Raw genomic sequence first — 21,861 nt, forward strand, 5'->3', positions numbered from 1 at the left:
TCATATGATAATCGTACCTTGTTTATAATTATCACCGGGGGCTGCGGATTTACTAAATGCAGGGACAGGTCTACGCTCTGTAAAGAATGCTAAATTTATAGCTTCACTGTCTGCGTGCACTTAGAAATAACGAAGTAACCAAAGTAGAGCGCATGAATTAGCGAGGTACCTCTTTTGTTATCGAACTCCTACAGTAGGTTGCATGTAACGACGATAAATGGTTTCTTCTTTTGCATCGCTTATGCATCACATGGCTCAATCTTGAATAAAATCATAAAGCTTGAGTTGGGCTTTTTTAGGCAGAAATTTTATAATTATTCAGATAATTAATAATATTTGTAACGCAATCGAATATTAGTTTTGGTTAAAATTTACACAATTATAGTTCAATGTTTGTATATTCTTCAGGAACCTCAAAGCCAGCGATAATAATTGAGATAGGCGCAGATTAGCCCTGCTATCGCGCGAGATACATGCAAGACTTCATCGCGACGTATTCTATAGCGCTGTAAGATTGGCGGTGTTAAGTCACTGAGCTTTTTTCGCATCTTCCTGTTAGACCCTCTGTCTCCACGCGAAGGTACAACTCACTTTATAACCCTTTGACTGGGGACAAGGTGCAAATTTTGTACGCAGCCACGAATGTAACTGGAACATACATGAAAAGGCGCGGACAGACAACCACAAAAGGAAGGCGAAAAAAAAAGACAGCGCTCTACTAACAACTGAAATATTTATTGAGAACCCACATTTATAGAACGGAATCCCAGTGACCCTTCTTCAAGTGTATATATATATATATATATATATATATATATATATATATATATATATATATATATATATATATATATATATATATATATATATATATATATATATATATTATATATATATATATTATATATGAATCCGAACCAACTCGCTTAACTTTCAATCGTGATCTGCTAAACAAAACAAGCACAAGTCATTCTAGCATTCAGAGCAAAAGGTATCGAACTCTTAGGGGTGCACTACCATACAGGTTTGACGGAGAGCCGGGCATGCTGCTTCCATATCACGACTACTAATTGGCATTCTTCCTCGGCAGCATAGCACCCTCTATAAAGGTTTTAATTTTAGAGTTTGACTTGCCGAAACGACGATCTCGATATGAGGCACGCCGCACGCCGCAGTGGCATACTTGAATTATGACTACCTGCGCTTCTCTAACGCACTCGTTTTGCAACTCCAAAAAATACAAGTACCCGTTTGCATTGTAATATGCCTGAAGACGGTGCGCTAGTAAGCGCGGTAAAGTGACAGCATGTTGCTAATTAATTCTGCGGGATCCCGCAAGGTGGCGGAAGGCTTATGGAAGGCATAATTGACAACCACCCGTTTGGTAGCACGAAGCAACAAGGAAATCCGTACTGATTTATCAGGAAGGGTAGCTTCCTAGTGGAAGAAAAATTTGTCCTGGTCCGGGGTTCGATCCAGGGACCAACGCCTTTCCGGGGCTGTCGCCCTAGCTTTCTGAGAAATCCTCATGGATTTACTTGTGGCTTCGTGCTGCAAACGGGTGGTTGTCGATTATCCCTTTCACGAAGTGACGGCATGTATCACGGTAGACACCTTATATGTAGCGTAGGAAGTTGGGCGAGTTGGTAAGGGTTCATTTTGGTCAAACTGAGCGGTGGTACGGAACACGAACACAGAAGTGAGACAAACAAGCGCTTGTTTGTCTCACGCTCTCCTCGTGTCCCGTCGCGTCGCAGTATGACCGAAATCTTGCATGTAAAACAATAGCTGGCAATTGAGGCCAAAGCTTGGGTATAAAGCAAGCCTCGCTAAGTAGAACAGATGATGAGACATGCCTGACGCAAAGTGCATTACTTTCAATATTACTTGCAGCGAACAGCATTAGTGTCTGTGTTCTTTAAATATGTAGATGCCGCATAAAGAATATTGAGTTACGTGAATACGTTAATAGCAAGACTGACAAATTTGTATTTGCAGACAAGCTGCAACTTTGTCGGAATATTAAAAAATTACGTCGCAAACTGATATCTTATCGTTTCTCAGATGGCCACGTATACAAACGGAAAATAATAAAAAGAGAAATAGAAAGCTCAGTTAACAGGCGAAAAATTCCTACTATGACTATGAGGCGATTCGAAGCTACTTCAGCTGTTTCAATGAGTCCGGGATCCAATTCACAATTATTTTCCTTCTAAGTAATAGCTGCCATTGGTAGGCTACATTGGCTAACATGTCGCGGTCAGTTAGAATTCAAAATGACGAATAGTTCTAGAGTAAGGACTTTTTGGTGAATAGGAGCCCTGATCCGGAGGATGCTACGTGAACGAAATGACAGTAAGGATTGCGTTTTCGGAGCATCCGGTTCACTAGTTGGCAGCACCCCTGCCACAGTAGCGCAATCGCTAAGGCATTTCGCTGCTGAGCCTCAGGTCGACGGTTCGATTCCCGGGCCCGGCGGCCGCATTTTGACAGGGGCGCAACGCGAGGATATTCTCGCGTACCTACTTGCACCTCACGGAAAAGTGGGACGTCAAAATAATACCAAAGCCTCAGCCGTGACGTCTCACGTGATACCACTTTGCTTTGGTACGTTAAACCTCTTGAATCATTGATTCTAACATCCCTATCATTTCGACGATGGTGTTTTTGTCAAGGCATAAATGAACACGAAAGAATACAAGCAGTGAACAAACACGGCTTCCAACAGCACTAATTTGTGTGGGTGTTTCTCTCAGCAAGACTACTGTCGTTGAAATGACCAAGCGAAACCAACCAGCCTATCAATTCCTCCTGGTCAACCTATGTTGAGTCCACGGTGCATTTCAAGAAGTTAAAGATTGAAACAGAGAACAGAATGAAATTGATGCCATACGTTCAATTTGACGAGTGTTCCTGGGTAGATTCCTTGTCTTTGGGGGCCGAAACGGGGGTATGCAAAACTCGATGGCTCCTCACTCGGCGCCGTCGGAGCCGTGGTGATGTCTGGGACGTCCCAGACGAGCGAAGGTCGCCGACAGAACTAAGGGGCCAGTCGAACGCGCAACCGAATTGGTCACATCCTCTCGGCTCCGCAACAAGGAGTCTGCGCCTCGGAAGGTGGGGGAGAGTACAACGGAGTGAGGGCGAGGTCACGAGACCGAGGGACAGGTGTGGCTGGTGCGCGCCTGTGGTCAGTCGCTATCGCCTCGGCTGCAGTTCGCCGCGCGGTAAAGAAAGGACAAACTACGTCGGGTCATTCGCGGCCCGCATGGGGCCATATAAACATTTGATAGCTGCGAACATACCCCCCCCCTTTCCCTCCTCCTTAAGTGTCACCTTTGCGCTGAGCATAAAAAAAAAAGCGGATCGAAGAAGGTGCGACTGGACGAAAACGCAGTGAACAGAATAAATGTGGCAAATAGGAGGCTTCTCTCTGTTTTCGTTATGTCTTTTATATTTCTTTTTCTTCAGCTTGGAAGGGTTGGGGGGGGGGGGGAAATGGGGGTATGGAAAGTGTTCTTTCCTCCTGAGAGGGCAACAGTCAGTGGCTCAGCTGAACAGGATCTTCAAAGGGAGAATGGCATCACTTTACAAGGCCATATATTGGCTTTATCTCTGCGAAACTTCCGAGTAACGTGAAATTTAATGCTTGTTTTATACTTGGCAGATTACTGGCAGTGTTTAGTCTGTTGTTCCGCATTTCTCCATCACCGTGTATACCGCTTTGTTTTGTTCTTTGTATTTCTTTTGTTTTTTAATGGAAAAAATGTCAAAATGACTTAATTGGCGGTGACTGGATGTCTCATTGCATGGTGCTTGATTGGACTAGCTGGTGACAAGTAGTGTTACGTTCCAAAGTTGAATGCAATAATAATTGAATTGGTGGAGCTGGACGTGCGAAAATCCTGATCTTATTATAAGGCTTGCCTTAGTGAGTGACTCCAGATTAATTTCGACCACCTGGGGTTCTTTAGCGTGCACCCAAATCTAAGCACACAGGGTGTTCTTTGATTTCGGCCTTATCGGAATGCGGCCGTCATGACTGGGAATCGAACCCGCGTCCTCGAACTTCGCAGCGCTACAGTTTTTCTGCTACGCTACCACGGCGGCTGGAAGTTGGGTAGGAGCAGCTTTGGTCATTCGGGACGCATAGGTGCAACATACACAATTATGCGACAAAAAAAAAAAAAAAAACTTAACAAAGTTCTGTCATTGCCGAAGAGCTGTGGAAGATAATTTCCCACCAAAATAAACTTGTCTCGAGTACAGCCATTTTTTAGCTAGGCAGATCACGAAAGTTTTCATAACGTAAAAGTAAAGCGGCTTAGTTGCGCAAACAAACTAAGGTGTTGCGCGAGGCTATTTTGATCCTTAGTACAGGGTTCGGCAACCTTTTGAGGTGGAAGGCCAAGTTGCACGAAGCCGGCACGGCGGGGGCCGGACGGCAAATCACGGAAAGGGGGGGGGGGTGCTCTGCAGGCAAAGAGAAATATTTGGTGAATTTAAAATAATGCACAGAAGTGGATTAGAAATCGCGTTTATTTTCAGCACGCATTACACAAGGTTGCTATATACAAACATAGTTTACAAGCAAAAAAAAAAAACCTCTTCAGTGCCAATTGTGGTGCTGAACATTCTTAGCCAACTCGCAAATATCTACATGAAGGTTGCTGACCACCAGACGCAGAAATTCGTGAAGGTGTTTATGGATTAGTCGGCAACGCAACTGTGATTTGATGAATCTCATTCTCCAGAAAGTTTGTTCATAGACAGTCTGTGTTTTAAAGGAGTACTGACACAAAATTTTGCGGCCGAGATAGCCTGCACGATCGATTCCCGTGAACATGCGTGTATCATCTGCAAAATATCAACAGCGAATATAGCTTGGAAGGTATTTTAAATGAATTTCGAAGTTTGAGCGATCGACACCCTCGCGCTATTGACACCCTCATAGGTGACCCTCGGTGACCCCCCTCCTTCCCTCACGTGACCACGCTTCAACAAGTTATGATGACGTCATAGCCGCCATCTTTTTTTGCCGCGTTCGCTAAAGCAGCCTACTTCAACGTTTATAGAACTCCTTTCAGTTGCCAAACTCCCCGCCTCCGCGTACTCTGAAAGCGGCGCGCAACCGACTTTCCGGTGCAGGTGGCGCTACTTGCAGCAACAGGCTCTACGTAGCAGTAGGGTGGCTAGGTAGCAGACGGCGAAGCGCGACTGAAAGCGGCGGACAGCAGCGTATGTCCACGCAACTATACTGAATTGCTTATGAACACAGTTGCGAAAACGTCTTATTTTTCCGCTAAGGTAATCGTGTTAAATAGTACGGTTCAGCAACAATATCTGAGACCGGGTCTGCTCGTGTTCTGTGTTACGCGAATGACAGTAGGCACCGTGAGCACGACCGTCGCTGCTGCTCTCGTCATGTTCATTGCTATACACACATTAGCGTTGCTCACTGGCTAAGTACAATATTGAAATACCAGAAGAGCTGATTTCGCAAACCTCTTGCCTGGCTACCAGAAGAGTCTGTAACTGTTCTCGTAGGTATTTAGAAACAAATAGGCCATTACATAATTTCGTCGGAGGCTCGCGAGGGAATCCTTTCGTGCTGCCTTTCCTCTGACAGCCTTCGCCTTGCCCGATTGCAGGCTTTATTGCAACTCGGTTTTTGATGATGTCTAGTGTCCAAGGAACGGAAAGAATACAGCGAAATGCCGCTGTCGTTATTCATATGAAAAATAAAGCAATGTAGTAGCCACCGTAATTGTAGGACGCGCCAGTAGAATTTCAGTCTCGCAAGCTCGAGATTCAGAAAGTTATCGATGTGTTGCTCGATTAAATTTGATCGCGATAAAGCGTGACCAGGATCAAATCTGTCGGTCATGACTGACTCACTCGTGCAAGTTGCGGAAATAGGAGCCAGTCGCACTCGATATGAACTACGTTTAGACCGGCCGCGACTAGCTGAGATCGCAGATGGCCTTAACATGTACGATTCTGTCCTCAGCTTACACGACATAATTCGCACTTAAGTGCCGAATGTTGCGCATGATTTAATCATTCATAAAAATGCTTTGAAATTTTCGTGCTTTTCTTTTTAAACATTTATTCTCTTGAAAGCATTAACAATTAAAATCGCACCGTCATGTTCTAGCTTAATTATATTTTTACTGTTTGAAACGACGCCCTCCAACTAACCTTTCACTTCAATGAAGTCACCGAGATAACAGGGGTTAATACTGGCATAGCCAGGGGGTGGGGGCGTTCAGAACCCCGAAAATTTTCAGTTTTGCTTGTGCTACACGCACAAACATACATAAAGTAGGATTAAAGACCCCCGCCCCCTCCTCCCGAAAAAAAATTCTGGATATGCTCCTGGTGGTTAAACAAAAAGCTGTTCGGCTGCTGACCCGAAAGACGCAGGTTGGATCCTGGTCGCGGCCTTCGCATTACGGTAGAGGCAAAATGCTAGGTGCCCGCGTACTATGCTATTCCGGTGCCCGCTAAGCAACCCCAGGTTGTCGAATTAAATTATCCGGAGCCCTCCACTACGGCATCTCTCATATAGCCTGAGTAGCTTTGGGACGTTAAACCCTATAAACCAATGAATTTCCCGCAATTATTACTCGCATGTACCTTGACTGTACCAGCGGCGTAGACATATGGGTGTGTTCGGTATTTCTATGCCCACCCTCCCCGCGGGAACTAAATTAATTTCTCGCCAAGCCCCTGCTGTCAATAATTCAGCTTTCCCGAACTCGGTGCTTGGGAATTAGCTGAAAACTATCATTAAAATCGATTAATGAAAGTGATAAGTGGTACATCTACATTAATAGAGTACAATAGCGTCGAAATAGCGTTATGCGTCGAAAATGCGCATAAATCACGTGGTTAATTGAAATGTTTGCGGGTTACTTCGATCAGTACTTACAATAATTACACATCAACTTCTGAAGATTTTCAGGAAAACGAGGCATTTCGATCCTGTCATTCGTGAATCGCTCATTAATACTGCGAAAAAGACGCTCATTAATGCGAAAAAGACGCACACACGAAGGAAGGAATCACAACACCACGCTGAACTTATAACTGACATATATTTGAAAGCCACACTGGCCTGAAACAACCAAAACAGCCAACACATGTACCAAGCTCTAAGCAAAGTACAAAGAAAAATGGTTACAACATCAAATGTGCCCTAACTTAATTGTGCGTCCGTTTTCATGGGTTTTCACAAGTTTAGTGTGAAGACCTGGCCCAGGAAGCAGCACTTCGACAGTACATTCGTTCATTAACTTCCGATTTTTGGCAGCCTTTTATCCCGTCTGATCATGCTGAGCCCAAGAGTGCCGCGGTCATTTGTTTGTCTTTTTGCTGCTGTGCAGAACGGCATAAAATATGTCCACATTGCGGACGCGTAACACGTGTAATCTCTTTTGCTGTGTATTACAAGATCCGGAATCTGTTCGTCAATACAAAGCAGTGGCCCATCTGATCCGGCGCACCGATACGTAAGCAGCCGTAGCAGCGGTCGGGCACCTCGCTGAATCATGACGCGACTACAGCGCCACTCGCCGCCTCCGCTTGCGGCGGAGCCGCGCAACAGAGCCAAGTTTTCAAACTGAAGTAGTTCTAGAAACGTTGCAGTGAATTGCATAAATAGCCGCTGTATTCTTTCGTAAAAATATTGAAACTAAACGAAAACATTATCCGCGCGTTTTTAATTGTGCAAATCCTTCATTAGGATTCATTTGTGATGGCAAGAATGACAACGTTCCAAGATGTCAGCGTTCTTGTGGTTACCGGTCTCGCGGCCAAGTTTTTCCTTCAGAGTCAGTGTATTAACTCAATGTTAGAAACCCAGCGTACCTCTCTTGCGGAACACGAACTAAAACGGAGCGATTCAATCGGTTCAACCAACGGTTCAGCACGGCTCACTGAGCGAGAGCGAACTACCGCTGAGGTGAGCGAGAGAGTACCACCTGTCAGGTAGCTAGAACCACTGTAACGGAAAAAGCACCGCATTCGTTTTCCCTTCGCCACCGCGTTCTTTCAGTGGCTTCGCCACATAAAGGGCCAGCTGGCTCGCCTCCCGGCCGCCGACGCACGGCGCTTTGGAGGGTGATTGTTTTTGATAGCCTCAGAAAAGCGTGCGGAAATATTACGACATCCCGTTATGTTCTGACACTTCATCGGAAGCCTGTCAAGGCATCGAAGAATGCCTGGGTGCTGCGCGTTTGGGTGCAGAAAGCGATGGGAAACGGGCAAAGCCCTCTTTGCTAATCCTAGCGGGAAAAAGGATGCCAAGCGACGCGCTGTGTGGCTGCACGGCGGGAAAAATTTGTTCCCACGAGTCACGACTGATACCCGCGTTTGTGAGGTAAGCGTTCCATTGAGAATTCGTGAATGTTGTTTCGGGGAATGTTTGCGTGTCCCCTGCACTAGTGGAGCTTGTTTCGCGTGGTTGCCGCAGAAAGTTCATGCGCAATAACATTGTCGGGCGGCTCTTATTTACTTTTGGCGTAAAATTGACGCCTTTGAGCTCACATATAACGATCAGCTAGTCAAGAAAACTGACTGCTACAGATTTGTATTGCGTGACGTGACTGAATGACGAACACAATAACTGGTTGTAACATGAAAACAATGGCACGCATGCCATGTAATGCATGATATACATGTTACCACCTGTCATTAACGTTCGTTATACAGAAATATCTCGCCATATCAGTTTTGGTGTATATGCATTTCATTAAACGACCGCGAGCACCCCGGGGCCATGTCATGTGAATCATGTTTTACATGGTATGCCTGTCAGGATTTGCAAGTTATAACCACTAACCTATGTTCGTCATACACTTGTCACGCCATACCAATTGTGGCGTGTATCAAGCTAGCGAAGCGGCCGCGAGCGCACCATGAGCATGGCATGTAAATCATGCCGTACATGTCATGCGTGCTATTATTTTCATGTTATCACCTGCAATTTATATTCGTCATATGGTCATGTTATGCCACACCAAATTTGGTGTACATCCCACTAATGAAACGACCAGGAGATCACAAAGTTAAGGGCGGGATAGATAGATAGATAGATAGATAGATAGATAGATAGATAGATAGATAGATAGATAGATAGATAGATAGATAGATAGATAGATAGATAGATAGATAGATAGATAGATAGATAGATAGATAGATAGATAGATACGGTCAAAGTCGCAGAAGTTCGCTAAGAAATGCTTCGCTTTTAGTAAGTGCCAACAGCCGAGCACGTAAATGCCGCGCAGTTCGCATTTCTTTATTGCGTTAGTACGCGTGCGTACGCGTGTAGGGAAGTGAAAACTGCCATTATTTCTCTCCTGATCGGGTATAGAACAACGGTATGCTTCATGCGGCACTGCAAAAGCGCACGCAGTGCTTAAAACATGCGTCGTGGACACGCTGGGCAAAGTCATCAACTGGGCCTCGATTCGGACGACAGACCCCGAGGTGGCCGAGCAAGTGGCCATTGCACTCGCCATGCAAGGCGGTCGGAGAGACAACGTGTATAGCGACTCGAAAGCGGCCGTGAGGGCATTCCAGAAAGGCCGGGTAGCCCGGCAGGTAGTTGAAATTCTAAAAGGCTCCAAGAACAGTGACAGCTCCGCACACTCCATATTTTAGTTCCCTGCCCATGTCGGGCCGATCGATGGGGTTCCTCTGAACCTCAGCGAGTCTGCTGCTCACGAGGCTGCGCGTGGCTTTACGACCGCGCTGCGCTCGGATCGGGCGACCTTCCCCCGGACACAGGGACGCTCCTAGCACGATCAACGAAATTACCAAATTCTTTTACTTAGAGAGAGGGGTCTTTCCGCCGCCCCATTCCAAGCTAAGGAGGCCGCAGGCGGTCGCGCTCAGACTCCTGCAAACTGACTCCTACCAAAATTCGGCGTCTCTTAATAGCACATAAGATATTTACCCGAATAGTTCGTGCGCAGTCTGTGGCCGGGCTGCTACGTTATCTCACATGCTCTGCGAGCGCGGGTCGTTGGGCCCGAAGTTCACCAAGAAAGAATGGGACGCGCTCCTACGAAGTCCCGTCTATGATGACGAAATCCTGGCCGTCCAGCGCGGCCCGGCCCAGCTCCGCCCGCGGAGTTAAAACTCATTAGCCGCTCATTAAAAGGCGTAAGTCGGGCCTACGAGCACACGCGAATGTTATGCGTTCCATGGTCTAAGGTATACTGTGCCAAGCTGAAGTGACACGTATTTATATATATATATATATATATATATATATATATATATATATATAATAGATATACATAATGTGATGACGAAGATTGACACCGGGCCTCTGGCGCGCGCGGAGAGCTAGGAGATAGAGGCAGAGCAAGAAGAAGGGCAGAGAATATAGAACAGCTGGCCCAGGAACGGGTGCTGTCTCTGTGTCTCGTTCATTACAAATGGCGCTGCCTACAACGCAAGCCGAACCTTGCACCTGAAGCAACCTGTCATCGCGCGTCGTCGGCAGCGCGGGTCTCTCCATCCTAGGAACGCCGTCCACGCTTCCTCGGTCATGGACACCATGGCCTGACCGCTGCTACAGCTACCCATCAAACCATCCCAGGACGGCGTCCAGGCCTCCTCGGTGGCTCAAGGGCACGCTTACCCCGGCGCCGCCAAGACAGTGCACGGCCTACCGTTGCCCGGGAATGCCGCTCACGCTTCCCGTGGCGACATCCTCTCATTCAGGGCTCCATCGGCACCTGAGCCGCTTTGGGATGCGGTACGAGCTCCTTCGGACCAGCAGCCCGCCGTCGTGGGCCCAACCACCACCGACTACTGGTCCGACATTACGGGCTCCGCACGCGAACCATCGGAGAGCGCCGCGCACCTGCGGCATACCATTGCGCGACTTCGCAACACGGCCAACGCCTTGACAGCGTCGAGCTCTGCGCTGTTTCCCCCATAATTCCCGCACTGACAGACATCAACACCATGTTGGACGTAGCCACCTCGCTAGACCTCGAGGCCAGCTCGCCTGAGCAACGTAGAGAGCTCCAGTCTACCCTCAGCCAGGTCTCTATCCACCTTGGTGACTTCGCGTACACAATCTACCGTTTCGCGCCTGCCGTATCACTATCCCAGGATACCTTCCGTACTACCAGAGTTCCGCGGCTTCCAGGACGACGCCGAAAAATGGGTGGCGACCGTCAACGCCTTGGGAGCTCGCGAAGCTTGGACGGAGGCGCAGAAATGGTCCTTGGCGGTAGGCCGCCTTCGAGAAGGTGCCGCGGCGTGGCACAGGTACGAGGGCGTGAGGCAGCAGTCCTGGGCAGGATGGAGTGCAGCCCTGATTGCCGCTTTCGGCCTGATGCCCGGTACCTTCTGTGCGTCCAAGACCTCCACTGAGGACGGAGTTCTGGAGGGTCACAACCTTGAGGCTGCAATGGCGCCTTGCAGTCCATCGACGGTGTACGTCGTAGATTTTGACGCTTACCGGAGCAGCCCTGCCCCTCCTCTGCAGGTCAAGGACTCTGCGTCGGTAATGGACATGAGCATATCGCCACCAGACCTTCTGCAAACGGAGAAACTGCCCTCTCGTTCATCGTCGTAAGAGCATAAACAGGCGCTCCCACCTGTCGTGCCAGATGAACGACACGACCATGGACTACCAGACCACGATCGCCAGTAACGCGACCTACGCCATGCCATTTCACAAAGTAGGCCAGCCAGATGTCGCAAACGAGATGCCTGACCAGCCAGAGGACATTATCATCAGAGACTTGGCACCGCAAACCAACTGCCCTGCTGACGGCACTGCTCGCTCCCTGGACACATCTTGTTCACGTGACCCCTCATCAGGAAACGCCAGCTCGACCCAGCGTGACAACTGCACCCGACCTCACATAGTGCGACACTCGACAGTTACGCATGCTTTACTATCTTCAGAGCTGCGGCGGGACCAACGTCACCGTTTCGGGATAAGCCTGCCATCATGCCGAAACAATATTTGCCACCCACCCGAGCAACTACCCATATTTCGCGAGAAGTCTCTTGGCCGAAAACTTCGAGTACTTCGACACTGCCAATTCCGTGCACGACAGGCCAATGGGAGAGATTTCCCTACAATGTCGCAGCGTGGCCGAGGGCATCGTCCACCGCGGCGCAGCCAGTGTCGCCCACCAGAGAACTTCTAGCAGACCACCAAACCATGCTGAAGCGAGGTCGGGGCCGACCACCACGAAACAGCCAGTGTCGCCCACCGGACACACTCCTGGCGGATCTTCTGACCGAGTGGCCGTGTGGTCTGTTCCGACCAGCGCGATTCAGCCAGCCCCGTCCACCTGAAATGTTGTCGACATCTCCGCGCGCTTTGCAGTCATGGCCGAAAGTGATGACGAAGATTGACACCGGGGCTCTGGCGCGCGCGGAGAGCTAGGAGATAGAGGCAGAGGAAGAAGGGCAGAGAATATAGAACAGCTGGCCGAGGAACGGGTGCTGTCTCTCTGTCTCGTTCATTACATATATATATATATATATATATATATATATATATATATATATATATATATATATATAACAGCACTAACAATGGGCCAGATTACGGTTGTTCCCATGGGAGGCATAAAGATTTCGGTCTTTTATTCGAGGTTGACACATACGATACATTTCATTTATATTCCTTGGTATTACGTGCCAAAACCACGATATGATCACGAGGCACGCGGTAGTGGCACCGCATCAATTTCGACCACCTCGAGTTCTCTAACGTGTACCTAGAGATAAGTATATACACGGGTGTTCTTGCATTTCGCCCCCACCAAATCTCGGCCGCCGTGGCCGCGCGAATCGCAACCGCGTCCTATGACGTAACAGCGAAACAGCTTAACCGCTGAGCTACCACCGTGGGCAAAGCAACATTTCGATGCATGTACACACCGGATTCTCCGTCCGATCGCCCTCTACAAAGCACACGGCATCATTAATAATCATCATCAACAACTAATATCCTCTAGCGGGCCCGGTCATGAACAAGCGCGCCTGGATTAGTGTAGTAATGAACGCCCGGGCCCGGACCGGGCTCGGGCTGGGTACGGTCAAGTACGCCCGGGGCCGAGCCGGGCTCGGGCTGGTTTCGGTCATGTACGCCCGGGCCCGGGCCGGGCCCGCGCTTGTAACCACGGGCCCGGGCTGGGCTCGGGCCGGGCCCGGGCCGTAAAATCCGGCCCGTGCAGTGCTCTACCGTGAAATCAATACCGTCGCCGAGAGAACCGTCGCGGCCGTCGCTCAGTTGGCTCACTCGGCTCAGTGGCTCAGTGAGCCGTCTCCCAAAGAACCGCCGCCCACTTTTACTGAGCCGCGGATCACTCGTTCTTTTAAAAGAGCCGTTCAAAAGATCCTGCGCGCTCCTGAGTGACTCATCTCTGGGACCAATGCTTGATCCAGCCTTTTTCGTGTACTTTCTAAAGGCACCCTATACTGGCACGAATAAGGAACAGACTCGAGCAAATATTGCACCGTGCTCCTTTATTTATTATCATGCAACGCACCGGTGGCACGCATAAGTACTGTCTTGCGCGCTACGAGCCGTTATAACAAACATTCCCGATTGTTTTCGATCGTTCTGCTAAGCCGGAGTGAGCACCGCGAACAGCGGAGTTTATTCTCGATCACCAACGACAAGCTTGATATCTTCGACGACACATGTATAAATGCCGACGCGTCCTACCGCTCGTCAAATTACTCGACGGCCGTCGACTGTTCTCGCCGCTATCAGTGCACAGCGTGCATAGTTTTGTATTTTGAGTTTTCGGTTTCCGGATACAAGTTCGCCCATATAAAGAGTTCCGTATTTTCCAGTTTTCCGGCAGCGTTCTTCACCGTCACGACCACGTGACAGTGTAAAGCCGCGTGTGAGCCAAAGTATGGTTTCGGCACACGCACTCGGTTACAGAAGCAATGATTATTACTAACTAGCCCGATCTCATTGCTTGCACGGAATCGAATTAGCCTGCTTTTTTCGGGCTTACTGCAATCCCGCGCCAATAGTTTTTGCGAAAATCGCAACCAGTGCTCCGAGACCGACGCCGCGTCGCTGTTGGCGAACTGGCGTCACGTGGGACCGCGCGCAAAGTTCTCTTGCTTGCAGTCGCTCTCGGTCGCCATCTTTACTCGAGATCTCTCCGCGCGCTGGCGAGGAGCGTATGTATCGCGTGTATACGTAGTTCCTGCTCCGTGCGCGTTGTGTTGCGACATATCTTTGATTTCTACGGCGGCGTCGCTTTTCACCGCCATGGGTGGGTGCTGCGATTGCGGAGGCAAGACGCTGCTCGCGACACCATCTGGTAGGCGCGAATAGTTATGATGAAAGACGTACCAATGCACCGAATCGGAATGGAAAAATTCCGGCCCATATCCTGGATTTGGCTTATGAGTATCTCAATGTAGTTCATCGAAATTCGCTGACGTAAGCCATTTCACTGACCATGTGACTGCTTCTCGTATACTCTAACACAGCTTATTCGGGATATTTACATTGCATCAACACACTGTCTGCTTTTGTGCGCTTGACATTACACCTACCATAATTCGAAGCTGGCGTGCGTAACAATTTAAATTTAGGCAGTTTGCACTGCTTTTATTCGTCCTGTTTGGCGTCTGGGAGTTTGCACTAGTGGCGCAATCTAGCAGTGGAGCTGGTGGCCAGCCTATTACCAACTCAGCCGGGGCATAGGTGGGATTAGCTTAATACAGCATGGCTTGACCAAGGTCTTCGACGAGCAGAGCTTAATCAAGCACGACTCTATCTGTATTTGTCTTCATGCTTAATCTGGATTAAGTGGATCCAGATTAGTGTATTCACGCACATACCACTGGCTTGATCACGGGGCGCCGGAATTGGCAGTTTCAATTGTCAGAATAAATCTATTGAAAATTCCTCCACCATGAGGAATGGTGGATTCCACCATCCACCATGATGGTGGATTATGGTGCTGGAAGATGGTGGCACTGCTTGCTCGTATGATGGATGCTGGAGAACAACGGATAAAACGGCTCTACAGCTCGGCACCATCGTGCCTAGCCGTCACGCATAAATAATTGTATCGATGTAAAAGCACTAGTACAAAAAAAAGAAAAAAAACGTATATCGCCGTCGAGAATCAAACGTCCGACCTTCCCGAGCGAGTATACCACTACGCCACGCTGACACTGGCGTCTTGCAAAATGACTAGTCAACATACTAATACACCGTTTGGCTTCAGCTTTGTACATACTATCTTCATATCCTACTAAAATTTGCGTAGTTATTATGAATGGCACGTCGATAATGGCAACAGCGCTAACTCTTAGAATTACGTAACTCCAAAGAAATATGTGAAGTGGAGCGAGGAGCGCGAGTATAGTACCGGGTGTTACTGCAAAGTTTTAAAGCCGTTTCTCGCTTTTTCCAAAGTGCGACATGTGCAGGCTTTCTGTGCGATAAATACGTACAATTGCTTTAATTTGTGATGTTTTTTTTTTTTTTTTTTTTTTTTACAGCGCAGCCGTGCCAGCGCATTGATCTGACGCTGTATCTAGCTACAACTTCGCCAAGTGCAGTGCGCGGGAAAAATATGCCATCATATTGGTTCAGTAAGGCGTACGAATTGACAACTCTATGTTCTCGCATACGTGTCAGAGAAGCGCCGGCGAGTGCGACCGGCGGCGGTTGGTGACCGGAGGCGTTTGCTGGAAGCGCGTCGCATTTATGGTCATCGCTTCTTGTGCGGACACCGGAAAAAAATGCTTCATTTAGGTTAGCCGATGCCACAGGTGTGCTGTAAAGTCATTCGTACTTACCGGAATCGTGTATACTGAAACCATGAGCGCCGATAACACGTAGACGAACTCGGTCGCTACGCTATGCCTAACCCGATCTTGGTGGCGATCATGGTGGTAGAATATGATGGTGGTAGTCATACTTGGTGGGGATTATCTCGACGCAGGCCAGTTTGTGCATTTTAGCTTTGCATGAGTGCCGCAAGTGAGTGTGGTTAATCAAGCTGGCACGGCCTTCTCGCCGATGTAATACAGTTAGCTTAATCAACCCAGCAGATCGCTCTGATAAGTACGTGCGTAAAATGTTTCACGATGCTGTGCTCCAGAAAACCTGTCGGTTATTGGCGCCGCATGAATATAGTGCTCTTAATGATCGGTGTTGGCTTCTTTGAACTGCACATATTTCTGCACATTCAAGAGGATAGAACTGACAGCGACTTCTCATAATGTCACGTTCATTTCCATCATGCCACCGTCATCCACCATGCTTCCATCCTGCCACCGTCATCCAGCTTGTTGATCAAGTCATCCACCACATGTTTTGCTCGCCACCATCAGCCAGCATTTCCACTTAACACCAAAAGAAGGCACCATCTGCCACCATTTTTTCCACTCTCGAGCCATTGACAGTTTCAATTGTCATTGACCTTATAAATCGGATTAGCTTAATCCGCGTTAGACCGGATTGGATTAGTCCGGCGTGGCTAGACAAACTCGACTTACTTCGGGCTAAATTATTCCGGATAAGCATTGCTGGATGAGCTTAATTCGGATTACCTTAGTAATTAAGCTAAAGCTTAATTAGCCACTCTCAATTAGCTAACATTTAACTTGACTTGGCTTCATTAAACTTGGTCACACTTAACATGGCTCACCTAGGCTAAGCTAACCTTAACTTGTTCATGCTCAAGTTACAATAATTAAAATTGGCCTAATTAGACCTAATTTTTCCACATAATTTGAGCACATTTTTGCTTAGTGATTGTAAACATGTATTCTGCAATGTACGTTGGCGACAGTTGTAATTTTTGTTGTTAGTATTGTTTTTCATATTTATGTACCCACTCGTGCTTGGGCCCGAGTAGGCCCTGCAGTACTTGTAAATAAAAAAAAAATAATTAGTCTAGTTTAAGTAGGCTGGATCACGCTTAACTTAGTGCGTTGCAGGCGCTAATCGCAGCTGTTACAGGTGCTAGGCGACGCGAGATGCCATATAAGGTAGAGGCCGTTCAGGATAATGAAAGTTTTAAGGCGAAAGCTTTACATGCCTCATCAAACGCAAAAATTGACCGTCGGCGTTCGCGTCCCGCAACGGTGACGTCAACACGGGGATGCACGTTATGACGTCACAATATGACGTCATCACGACGTCACAGATCGCCAGAATTCGTACCGTCACATGACGACGTCGTGTAATGTCGTCACCGCTTTGCACTGCACTCACAAGTTTTGCACTGCGGAGCAGTGCAAAACTAGGTGAGTGTCAGAAAGTTGCAATTGCCTCCGATCCTCGAAGGCAGTGTGTAAGTTGCAGACAGGTTGTGGGTGGGGCGGGGGGGGAGTGGAGGATCAGTACGTCAACTGAAGAAGAGATGGCTTTCGTCTTCGTGTCGTCTTAGGCGAATGCATAAGGGACCATGTTCACTTCGCACGGTCTAACGAATAACTTAAGAGCTCCGCTAGAAAACGCGGGCTGCCTTATTTACGGGGGCGCGTGGATACAGGCAAGAATTTGATTTCGGATTTTTAGACATTCAGCACAGTTGTTTTGGTCTTTGGGACCGGGCTGCGTAGAAGCGCATCCCCCTCCTCCAAGGTGAAGTTTGCGTCCATGGCTTCGCACGTGCTGAGGACATGCTTCAATGTGGCTGTATCGTACAGGCCGAGCACAGGCCGTTCGCGAAGACTCTCTGAAGCTCTCGTGAAGGAACGCTGGAATTGGATACGATCTGGGCGGAAGTAGTCGAGGGTCACGGCTTGGGGTCTGTTGAGTTTAGGGTGCGCAGGAGGGTAGACCCTTCGCACTAGGTCCCAAATATCAGCTCACGACTGTGCAGCGGGCCCGCGAGGCGGCCGGCAGGCTCGGCTTGCCGGTCCCTACGTGAGACAGAGCAGGGTGCGCGACGCAGTCGCGTTTTGCAAGACCAAATAAAGTTGTTTTCAATTCAATTCAGTTGTTATAATAAAACATTGGCTCCGATCGCAAAATCTTCCTCGGGATTGCAAAGTGGTGGCTCTTTTTATGACGCAATTGCTTTTTAGAGCTAATGGGAATTTTTATCTTCGTATCGCTGGCGGTCAAGCGGTGGATTCGTGATAGAAAGGTATAGTATGAATCTCTGCACAATGTGTGGGCCCCGACCGAGATACGGGGCGTGGTCGTCACTAGACAGCAATACACGTACAATTTCGCAGCGCGTATTGCTGAAGGCGTTGACGCGCTAAAGGCAATAGCGCGAGCGTCCACCTATGTGGGCTTCGTGCGTGCTTAGTACAAACATTGGCACGTAATTGGTACTGAAGCTGTAGCACTCTTCTGAGCCTTCGAAGCGGCTGCCACGGCATTCTTCGTGCCAGCCTGATACACCCTGCCAATTCAACCTGGCAAGATGGACGAGGATTGCCTAGGTTTCAGAGGGTTTGCTGTTATACCGTGACGTCAGCGTCCAGTCTAGAATGGTCATTTACAACAATTCGCAGCAGGACCTGGCATGAAAACGCTGAACCGTAGCGTACACAGTACCTTCGGATAGCTGGGCCACCGTCACGTTAGTTTAGACACCTTCAATGCGAATAATTATCAAATCAACGGAAAAGTGCCCCTAATACATTTGTGTAACCCAGCAGAGCTAATATTGGGCCGCAATATGAATATGTTCGCAGCCGCACTCAAAGAGGGAATGCTATGGTAGCACACCGCCTAGTCTTGCGCGTTGCTCTGCGATATGTCGTCGGCTACGCTAAAGCAATGCAGGTAGCGCCACCTTTGAAGAAGGTAGCGTGGGAGGGAGGAGAACCGAGGAGGAGTCAAAGCGGAGGAAGGAGAGCGTCGCTACTTTGCGAAGTTGCAGGGGCTTTATAGTCAAAGAATGAACAGCATATTTAGTTGAGGCAGACCTTCAAAGACTCCGTGTTCGATGAGGTTTGATTTCAGAGTTTGGCCATGTATTCAAATACATTTACCTGTAACGTAAAGAACAAAGATAAGCACAGAAAAGAAATCATGTTTCCGTTCTACCATCTAAACGAACGACTGCACAATAAAGCAAACGCTTCGAATGGTGCCGTTCAAATGTCCGCTGCGAATTCCTTCACCAGTCAATGTGCAGGATTTCGACGAACTCAGCCTTGATAGACACGTACACAAAAGAAAAGTTTTGACGAGCAGACACGCTGGTACTAGCCACTATGCAATGGAACAAAGCTTTAATGAGCAAGTTAGGCGTCTAATGGCGGCTGGCTTCCCAGACACCGTCCTGTAGCGAAACGAAATTCAAGAAGTTAAAAAAAAGAAACAGATGACACATCGCGCGCCCTGGAAAATGAGGACCATAGGCGAGTGGAGGTACTTCCTGAGATCGACAAGATTTCCCACAATGTCAAAAAAGTTGCATCGAAGCGTGACGTACGAGACGTGTTCTAGGCGCCATATAAGCTGCCACGCCTCTGTGAAAACATTGAAGACCGAAAATGAAAGGGTGCTTGCACCACTCGCCATTCCACTAAATTCATCGACTGCATCACAAATGTCGTGTATAGCACACCACTTTCTTGTGGTAGAATGTACATAGGGCAGACGGGGCGCTGTGTCAATACACGCTTGAAAATGATAAATATGTCGCTCTTCAGGAGGAGGCACAAGCTTGTCGGCTAATTGCAGAGGTGCTCACCCATTTTAATGGTACCGAGATTATTAGGGTATCCACCAAATGTGAACGAGAAATATAAAAGCATACCAAGTGCAAACATATGGACATGATCCGTGTGTAAGTGTAACTTTCTTGTTATTACAAAAATAGGTGAGTTTTTAGGGAAAGGTTATTAGAAAGTGGTTATGCACTACGTATTTATTTGCACGGTTTTTTTAAGGCGCCTGTTGTGGTTTTTTGTCACATGCCCACCGCTCTCACCTCTACGTTATCATGTATAGCGAATGTGAGCCTTGGCTTTCTTTCGAGAAGCTGTTATTTAATTAAACTCTTGCTAGTCCTAGCGTGTGTGGTCGTCAAAACTTCTCTTCTTGTGTACGTGCTTTTCAAAGCTGGGTTCGTCGATTTTCGAAGCTATGTACCAACAGGCACAAGACCAGACTCTTCAAGGTGCAGGTTCAACCAAAAGAACATCCCCTGTCCCCTTCGTTTCTCTGTACTGTGGTTTTTTCGCGCTTTTTTTCAAATATAAAGCACTGACAGCGCGTATCAACGATCGAATGAATGAATGAGAGAATGAATAAATGGATGAAATAATCGAGAGAAAAATCCCTTTTCGAGTTGTATAGGTGATGCTGAAGTGTAGAGATTTATTGTAGGTAGCGGCCTTCCCTCTACTTTCCGATGTTCGCGAGCGTCTGGAACGGCCCCACATGTGGTGACCCGCCACCACCGAAACGCGAGTTAAGCATTGAATTTTTGTGACGTATACAATTCCTTATACCGGCCTTACATTTTTTTATGTAGAGGGTCTTTAAATGCGTAAGTTTTTCTGCGCCCACTGAACTGGACAACTATCCGTCCTTCCGTCGTTTTGTCGAGGAAGACCACCATTGCCATCAGGAAATGAGTGTATATGAGAAAATAACTTTGTTGGTGGTCACTTTTAAAGAGAGGCCCCACGCTGCCCGAACGAGAGTGTCGAGCCAGCTGCCTAGACATCCACGATTGCAAAATGTAATACATCTGGGCCAAATAATTGCGTTGTAGCTAATTTGCCAAGTGCAAGACAAATTTCTAAAAAATCGGCATATCTCACGCATTTTGGTGATCACTTGCATGCGAAGCAAGTCAGCGAGTGACAACCTATACCGTGGTTTTTCCCTTCATCCAAGCGTTACGAGGTGGAACGACGCCTTTGTGTACATGAGCAGTTGGCGCTTATCGTGGGTTTGGCAGCGACACGACTAGACTGGCGTGTGTGAACGTTAGTCATGGTCCATCGGAAATCATGTTAGAGAAGACACGGACTTTATCGCAACGAAGTGACAATACGTTGCACAAGGACCTGTGCACTTAAGCAGCAGCCCTCCTCGAGTATTGAAGCAACGCTTAACTATAGCTCTCTGATAGGTGGATAGGCAGCACTCGAAACACAATCGGCGTTGTCCTGACACCACGTCTGTATACGGTCTGCTTCCGAAGCTAGGCAGCTTCAGTAAAAGCAGTCTGTTTTCGAAACCACTAGAGTGGCTCAGTGGTAGGGAATACTTCACAGTGATACAGCATGATTTGGTTCGATCTCCAGATGCGATTTTTATATAGTGTTTCCATCAGCATTTCTTCACTCAATCATACGAAGGCCATCTAACATCATGAATACAGGTGCCTCTTAACTACTACTTACTCCAGGCAAAAAAAACCTGTAGGCTTAGGAAAAAGGTCAGCTTACACTGAGGACGACGCAGCGAGCGATGGAAAGGAAAATGATAGGTGTAACCTTAAGGGACTAGAAGAAAGCAGAGTGTGTCAGGGAAAAAAAACGGGTTGTTAAAGGACAACTCCGGCGACTTTTTGTCCATGTCAAAGTAATGGTGTTTTTATGTTCCAGACGCTCTGTTACGGGCCCGATAGCAGAAATACTCGGCAAATTGGAGAATTAATTTTAAAAAAGTAAAAAAGCGCAACACCGAAACCGAAACCCCAACCGAGTGTACTGTCTACGTATGACGTAGACGTTGTTACGAACGAACCGGAAGTCGTGCAGGCATGCCGTCACGCCGGCGCGGAGTATGAAAACTGTGACAGCCGGGAAGACCAGCGAAGCGCCGGCCAAACCCAACGCTGTCTGTCGCCTTTGCACAGCAAACGCTCGCTATAGCGGCATAAGCACCGAAGTAGC

General features: G+C 47.9%; 2 protein-coding genes across 5 annotated transcripts in view; one reads left to right on the forward strand and one right to left on the reverse strand.

The window, feature by feature from the left end:
- The window catches only part of LOC119396011 (sodium-coupled monocarboxylate transporter 2), a 293,281-nt gene that overhangs the window by 88,052 nt on the left and 183,368 nt on the right, over window positions 1–21,861 (forward strand). The gene's annotated exons all lie outside the window — the stretch shown is intronic.
- The window catches only part of LOC119396012 (sodium-coupled monocarboxylate transporter 1), a 79,439-nt gene that overhangs the window by 49,495 nt on the left and 8,083 nt on the right, over window positions 1–21,861 (reverse strand). Inside the window, exon 1 of one of the 2 annotated variants that reach the window (XM_037663043.2) lies at window positions 2,894–3,094. The exons of the other annotated variant lie outside the window; for it this stretch is intronic. The gene's annotated coding sequence lies outside the window, so the exon portion shown is untranslated. Of the gene's footprint in view, window positions 1–2,893; window positions 3,095–21,861 lie in introns of those variants that run through there. 2 annotated transcript variants of the gene reach the window in all.

The sequence above is a fragment of the Rhipicephalus sanguineus genome, chromosome 6 (genome assembly GCF_013339695.2).
Source record: "Rhipicephalus sanguineus isolate Rsan-2018 chromosome 6, BIME_Rsan_1.4, whole genome shotgun sequence".
Classification (NCBI taxonomy): Eukaryota; Metazoa; Arthropoda; class Arachnida; order Ixodida; family Ixodidae; genus Rhipicephalus; species Rhipicephalus sanguineus.